Below are 7,746 nucleotides of genomic sequence, written 5' to 3'. Positions count from 1 at the left end.
GAGGAGTGAAGAGGGGGATCTTCAGTGAGGGGCACAATTTGAGGTGAGGGAAATTGAGGAGAGCATAGGCGGCCAGATCAGATGAAGCCAGGGTGGGGCCCAAGGGTGAGTGCTGGTGGCCCCAGTGAGGAGTCTGGGGCTTGCCTCAGGTCCTGTGGGTGAGGCCGTGAGCTGGGGCCAGAGAGACGAGAGCATGCCCTGGTGAGCAGGTTGGTTTGGGGGTGACTCCTCCTGGAGCACCATGGTGGCACTGGCCAGTAGCCTGATCAGGAGGTCCCTGAGTCCAGGGAGCAGCCGGCCCGTGTCGGTGCAGCGGTGTGTGTGTCCCTCGGGTACCAAGTCCCTCTGCCAGAAGCAGCTCCTCGTGCTGCTGTCCAAGGTGCGACTGTAGGGGGTGGGGTTGGGGGTGGCCCAGGCGGCTGGACCATGGCCTAGAACCTCAGCTCAAAGGCATCTCATCAAACTCTTCTGCCGCCAGGGTTTCTACCTCCAGGAGTGTCCAGGGCATCCCAGAGGGCATCAGCTCCTTCACCCACTTCAACCTGATCCCCGTGGGGCTCTGGGCGGTCCCCATCCAGAGTGCCAAGCTGGGTCACCACGTGGTCATGATGGCCGAGCGGCTGCTCTACAGCTCACCATATTTCACAGCTGAGTGTCGCTTTTAGGAGTATGTCTTTGAGAACTACTATGTCCTGTACACCTCTGCTCTCTACCGCCAGTGGCATTATGGCCGGGCCTGGTACCTAGGCCTGGATAAGGAGTGCTGGATCATGAAGGGAAACCGAGTGAATTAGACCAAGGCTGCTGCCCACTTTGTGTCCAAGCTCCTGGAGCTGCCCATGGACTGAGAACCTTCTCTCCACAGTGTCCCCAGGATGTCCCTGTCCAGTCCCCCTGCACCTTGAAGGTAGTTCCTGGACTTCAGGCTCCCTACACTCCCAGAGAGCCAGCTACTGCCAAGCCTGTCTCCCAGCCCTGCTCCCCACCCACTGCTGCTGCCACACACATGCCCTGGGCAGCCAGGTCCCACCAGGTGCTCTGCCCTGAGGAACCCCTAAGAGTTGACTGCGACTTCCTGGGTTGCTGAGATGCTTAGACCCGAGGGGCCAGAGAGGGGGTGAGAGAGGGGACACCTGAAAACAGGAATGGCTAATTGCTTCTTTCTTTACACACTCCCTCCTCCCCCTACCAAAGCCTTTTCCTGAGATGGCACTGGGGTTTCTGAAACTGACAGAGCCCTGGCTCAGCCGGTGCCTGGAGCCCCGTGTCCCTTTCATTGCCACTGAGCCATAGATGCATAGGTCCACTGGAGTCAGGATTCGTTTCCTTCTGTCCCTTTGCTACCTTCTGCCTTGGTCTGCACAGACTCTGGAGCATCAGACACCCCCAGCCAGGGCCACTTCTGTACCAGGGCTCTGTGCTGGAACCCAGGCGTGCTGCCAGGCTCCGTTCTGGTTCCCTCAGGCTTCTATCCTTGACCCAGATGGACCCTGACTTCCAAGGACAGAGAGGCTGGAATGGAGCCCTGTGTCGTTGTTGGCCTTGGCCCCAACCAGGACCAACCTCAGATCTCCACAGGTTTAACCTTCTTATCCCAGAGATACCCAGTTCTAGAGCATGCTGTTCTAGACCTTTATGGAGCCATACTTTCTCCTGACTCTCAGCGCCAGGACATGGACCGTGACTCTCAGCCGTTCTCTCCGGCATGGAACTGGGGCCTATATAGCCATACTATTGCTCTAGCCTAGAGTAAGTTCTAGACCCCCACCCCCACCCCCTAGTGATACATATCAGAGACGAGCTTTGGAAAGGACCCAGCTATGATACATAAAGAACTACGTTCTGGATGAATTGAGAGCCACTTCTGGTTTTCCCTGGACAAATTTCTAAAAAGCGTGTTCTTCCTGGCACAGCTGAACCTGAAGGGGGAGGGGCACGAACACTTAGCTTCCTTAGCAGGAATTCCTTCTAGGCCCCCTTTAAAACTGAGGTCTTTAGAGTAATGGGTCTAGAAAGAAAGGACAAAAGCCTTGTGTCCCCCCGCTCAGTGAGGAGACCCCAATTCAGCAGGAAGTCCTTTCTCTTTCCCTACAGGTCAGACATCCCAAGGAGGGAAGGGCTTCTTGGGCTAAGACCACGTACACCCTCAGAGCTTCTAACTGAATAAACTTGCTTTCCCTTGCAGCTTCTAGCCTCAGCTGGGTTTCGGGTACCCTCCAAAAAGGGCCTGACTGGATTTTTCAGAAAAACGTGGAGTTAGGCATGGGCCTGGGAAAGGTCAGGAGACCACTAGGAGGGAGACTCCACGTGGACCTGAACAGGAGAGACTGAGAGAGGGGCTAGTGCTCAAAGGCAGGCACTTTTCTTCAGGCTCCTGTACTTTGGGCTTGTTGCAGGAGGCGTAGATACCCCCCCCACACACACAAACCCTGCTCATGCTCCACCCATCCCCTGGCTCTGTTCCCAGGGGACTCGGTCTCCATCCACTCCTTGCTTTCTCAATTAAAGATGATTCATACAAAAAAAAAAAAAAAGCAAATTAGAACAGAAACAAAAAAGAAGCCCTGGCTTGGAAATTTCTGCAAAATAAGACAGGCTTTAAAATCCTACTTCATTAAACTGGCAAAAAAAACAAAGTCAGAAGGAAGCTCCTAATCTTTTCTGTAACTGGTTAGCTAATTTTAGTCAGCAAAATTAAGCAAATTTTATTTGCTTGGAAATGGAAGGAAAAGAACATGAAAGCAGCTGAAGCTTTAAGCTTTCATCCTAAGTTACAGGTCGCTGTCAAAGGGAAATCTTATCTGCTGAAAAAGCAAGTTCAGCACTTCGCTGTAGAGCTGTGGAAGTCTGAGATAAAGAGATGTGGTATCATTTAATTAGCAGCCACCCAGTGATGCTGGGGAGAGATTGATTCAGGGTCCTAAAAAGTTAAGACCAACTTTGTTCTGTGCCAGAAAAATACACCTTAACATGAGATGCTCACGCCCTCCTTTACCCTTGCCTGCCTTAGACAATTACATATTACCTCCCTACCCCTTGCTCCTATTTTCTCTCCCCTTTCCTCAATAAACCCAGTATTTTCACTTAAAAGAAAATGTCTGATTTTCAGTTGCTTAAGATTTTTTCCCCAATCTATAAACTCATTTATTTTTGGAAAAATAAGTAGCTCTATTCTTTTTTTTTTTTTTTTTTTTTTGACAGGCAGAGTGGACAGTGAGAGAGAAACAGAGAGAAAGGTCTTCCTTTATCATTAGTTCACCCTCCAATGGCCGCTGCGGCCGGCGCACCGCGCTGATCCAAAACCAGGAGCCAGTTGCTTCTCCTGGTCTACCATGGGGTGCAAGGCCTTCCACTGGACTCCCGGGCCATAGCAGAGAGCTGGACTGGAAGAGGGGCAACCGGGACAGAATCCGGCACCCCGACCGGGACTAGAACCTGGTGTGCCGGCGCCTCAGGCGGAGGATTAGCCTATTGAGTCATGGCGCCAGCCACTCTATTCTTTTAAGAAGAAGGAAATCAAGTATCTAAATTTGCATTTTTAATTTTAAAAAGGTGCTACCATATCTAAGATGAAAAATAGGAAAAAAATGTACCACAGTAACTAAACCAAAAATATGACTTTCAACAAAAATATAAAAGATTGATCCATCTTAAAATACTATATTTATATAGAAATATAGTGAAGGCATGACCATGAAATAAAATCATATAATAGAATATAGTGTGATACAAGGTAATATTTACAGCCTTGGGAAATATCTAGTATGTCTCTCTGAATTTTTGTCTGTCTTCCTTCTTCCCTACCTGAGTGCTCCCTCTCCTTCAGGTTTTCTAACCCTGAAGATGATTTCTAGATATATAAAGCATTAAGCAACATTCATAATTGTATATAGCAGAGAATTCCATTGAAATAGAGTTTTTTAAAAGATTAGCAAAGTCTGAAATGGAATGACAAATATGTCAGTATGAGTGACAACAAAAATGGATGTCAATATGTCAGAAAAAGATTCCTCTCTTGAGATACAGTTCAATATACTGTATTGAGAAGGCATTATATAGGCTCAACAGTGAATTACTGTGAATATTCATCCAGGAAGCTAATCTGGGAGATGTGACTCAGTAGGATACTAATAAATACATAAAATAAAACCAGAGTCTGGATAAATTTTTCAGTAAAATTTGATACTATTTTATTTATATTCATTTTATTTCAATGGTAGAGAGACAAAGGTCTTTCACTGATTCACTTTCCATATGCTTGCAACAGCCAGGACTGGGACATGCAAAAGCCAGGAGCCAGAACTCCAGCGGTCTCCTACGTCAGTGCATTAACCCAAGTACTTGGGCCATCACCTCCTGCCTCCCAGGGTGTGCATTAGCAGGAAGCTGGGTCAGATATGAAGTAGCTGGGACTTGAACCAGGCACACCAATATGGGATGCAGGCATCCCAAGTGGAGGGCTAACCACTGAGCCAACTGTCCACCCTCTTGGATAACTGCTAAGCATACAAAGACTGCATAAGAAAAATAAGGAATGAAATTCAAGTTAACTACTACTGCATTTCCCTAGGCCAAGTATTATTTTTGCAAAATATACTGAATCTCCTTACTTTTATAAACTAAGTATTAGGTTTGGTAAAATTGGTTAACTGTACACAACAATTCATCCATTCTCAACCTATAGGACAATCCTTTAGCTTCCAAATGAAAATAGAATCAAATTAAGTGTCTCCAGCAGATAATAGGGATTTTTAATTAATTCACAAAATATTTCATTTTTATATGAAATTTGCTATGATACTGCATAGTTATTAACTTTTTACTATTTCTATTCACAATGTAACAAATGATGCAAAACATTAAAATAAGATTGTGGGTCAAACCAAACTCTCAGTATTATCACTTACATACTAGATTAGAAATATAATCTTTTATGTAATTTTCTCTATGTACATATGTAGGCTAAGAGATGGACTATGTGTATTCTATTATTTCCTTAATATATAATGAATACTTTTCCCATATTAATATAGATCTACATAATCATTTTACTATATTTTATAGTTGTATCACAATGATAAGAGCAATCTAAGTGATAGAAATTTGAATACTTTTACAAATTTTTCTAACATTCTTACACATATGTCACTCTGTACTTTATATTTTCATTTTTGAATTAAACATGAAATTTGTATCTCACAAATATCTAAGAGAACAGCATTTCTCTAGAGCCCTTCCCTGCTTTCTACAATTTTATTTGACAGTTTAATATATTTTGCTGAAAGTTTATATCAACTCTAACTCTCTCTCTCTCTCTCTCTCTCACTCTCACTCTAAGCTCTTGCTCTATCACTCTCTCATATACACACGAATCACCTTGGAAAAATAAAGAAACATCTTCAAAAACTAAGAAAAGATGGCCAGCACCCCAAAACATAAGTAAGACCATGGATGGGTATAATGTAAATATGATGCAAATTTGGCATTAAATAGAGGAGGTATGTGAGAACATGGCCATGTATAATGCTGTCCATTGAAAGGGGTAATTAAATTATACCTATCTAAATCTTTATTTAAAAAACATTTATTTTAAATAAATTTTGATGGATGAGAAATGGTATATGCTGAATGAAGAAATGTACCTGGAAAATCGTGATTAAAATATTTGAGATTAATACTCCAAAACCAAAAGCTGCACCATCCAGAATTTTTTTTTTAATTTTTTTTTTTTTTTTTTTTTTGACAGGCAGAGTGGACAGTGAGAGAGAGAGAGAGAGACAGAGAGAAAGGTCTTCCTTTGCCGTTGGTTCACCCTCCAATGGCCGCCGCGGCCCGGCGCACCGCGCTGATCCGATGGCAGGAGCCAGGAGCCAGGTGCTTTTTCCTGGTCTCCCATGGGGTGCAGGGCCCAAGCACCTGGGCCATCCTCCACTGCACTCCCGGGCCACAGCAGAGAGCTGGCCTGGAAGAGGGGCAACCGGGACAGAATCCGGCGCCCCGACCGGGACTAGAACCCGGTGTGCCGGCGCCGCTAGGCGGAGGATTAGCCTAGTGAGCCGCGGCGCCGGCCACCACCATCCAGAATTTTAAAACAAGGAATACTCCACTTTTCCAGAGACAAAGCATTGTAATGATCATAGGTAGAAACAAAAACTTCAACAAAATCATAGTAAGAGATTAAAATAAATAAGATCTCAAGATCTCCATTTTCATGGTGGTCACAATCTAGTGAGGGAAAAAAGATAATAAAACAGTAAATATCAATAAACAAGGTAATTTCTGAGAGTGATAAATACAGTGATTTTATATATACATATATGAAATATATATATAAATATATATATATGAAATTCAGGATTATGTATTAAAAAATACCAGGTGCCAGGAGTTGCAACATCAGATAAGATTACTACAAGAGCCTCTCAAATGAGAGGACATCTACTGGGAACAAAACAATGAGAAAGCAGCACACAAGAAAAATCAGGGGGCCGGCGCCGCGGCTCACTAGGCTAATCCTCCACCTTGCGGCGCCAGCACACTGGGTTCTAGTCCCGGTCGGGGCGCCGGATTCTGTCCCGGTTGCCCCTCTTCCAGGCCAGCTCTCTGCTGTGGCCCGGGAGTGCAGTGGAGGATGGCCCAAGTGCTTGGGCCCTGCACCCCATGGGAGACCAGGAGAAGCACCTGGCTCCTGCCTTCGGATAGGTGCGGTGTGCTAGCCGCAGCGCGCCGGCCGTGGCGGCCATTGGAGGGTGAACCAATGGCAAAGGAAGACCTTTCTCTGTGTCTCTCTCTCTCACTGTCCACTCTGCCTGTCAAAAAAAAAAAAGAAAAAAGAAAAGAAAAGAAAAGAAAAATCAGGGGAGGACATCCTTGGTGTAGGGAGCACATGCAGAAGCCCTGAGGTGAAAGGGAGTTTTTATGTGTGATAGCCAGACCAGAAAGGCCAACCTGTCTGAAGATGGTGAGCAAGAGAGGAATGTGTAGCTGGGAATCAAGACAAAGAGGTAATGAGTTCCTAAGCACCGTTATACAAACTATCATCCACAGGCCAAATGTGGACTACTGATAGTTTTTATAGACCCACCAGTGAAACCTTTTTTATATTTTTAAAGTATGTTTGAAATTATTACATATGCATCTACATAATATCCTCTTCATTCTGAATAATATTTACCATATTCTGACCCTTTACAGAAAGAATTCTTTTCTTTCTAGACCATGATGAATAATTTCTACTTTAATCCAAATATAATAGAAAGGCATTAGTTGTTAGACATGGGTGATTTCTGGGCAGGAGAATTATTCTGACTGCTATGTGGTGGTTGGATGTTAGGAGTGGATACAGATAGCATATTTTGAGGCCATAGCAGTACCCTAGGTGAGATATTAAAATACTTAACAATCATTTCTGTGTTCAGACAGTTGTACTCTGTCATTAGAGCATCCTTCCAATGCAATCATCAAAACTCTTTTAACTCCTATTAACCACTAAGAACTTCTAATAGAAAAGGAAATAAACTGGGTGGTTTTTTTATAAATATACAAGGATTTTATGGACTAATTATACATCTGATTCATTCTTATTTTTAATTTTATTTAAATTATGCAAGTTTCACATATTTCATATATACAGATTTAGGAACATCGTGATACTTCCCACTCTATCCTCCCTCCTGCCCATGCTCCAATCCTTCTTCCTCCTTTCTTTCCCATTCCCACTCTTAATTTTTACAAAGATATATTTTC

The 7,746-nt window shown here is 44.2% G+C and overlaps 1 pseudogene; it reads left to right on the top strand.

The window, feature by feature from the left end:
- Window positions 1–241: 241 nt before the first annotated feature.
- Window positions 242–905, top strand: LOC100353442 (fibroblast growth factor 11 pseudogene; annotated as a pseudogene).
- Window positions 906–7,746: the final 6,841 nt, after the last annotated feature.

The sequence above is a fragment of the Oryctolagus cuniculus genome, chromosome 4, assembly GCF_051225735.1.
Source record: "Oryctolagus cuniculus isolate XC-2025 breed Fujian yellow rabbit chromosome 4, ASM5122573v1, whole genome shotgun sequence".
NCBI classification, from domain to species: domain Eukaryota; kingdom Metazoa; phylum Chordata; class Mammalia; order Lagomorpha; family Leporidae; genus Oryctolagus; species Oryctolagus cuniculus.
This window is presented reverse-complemented; position numbering and strand designations above follow the sequence as displayed.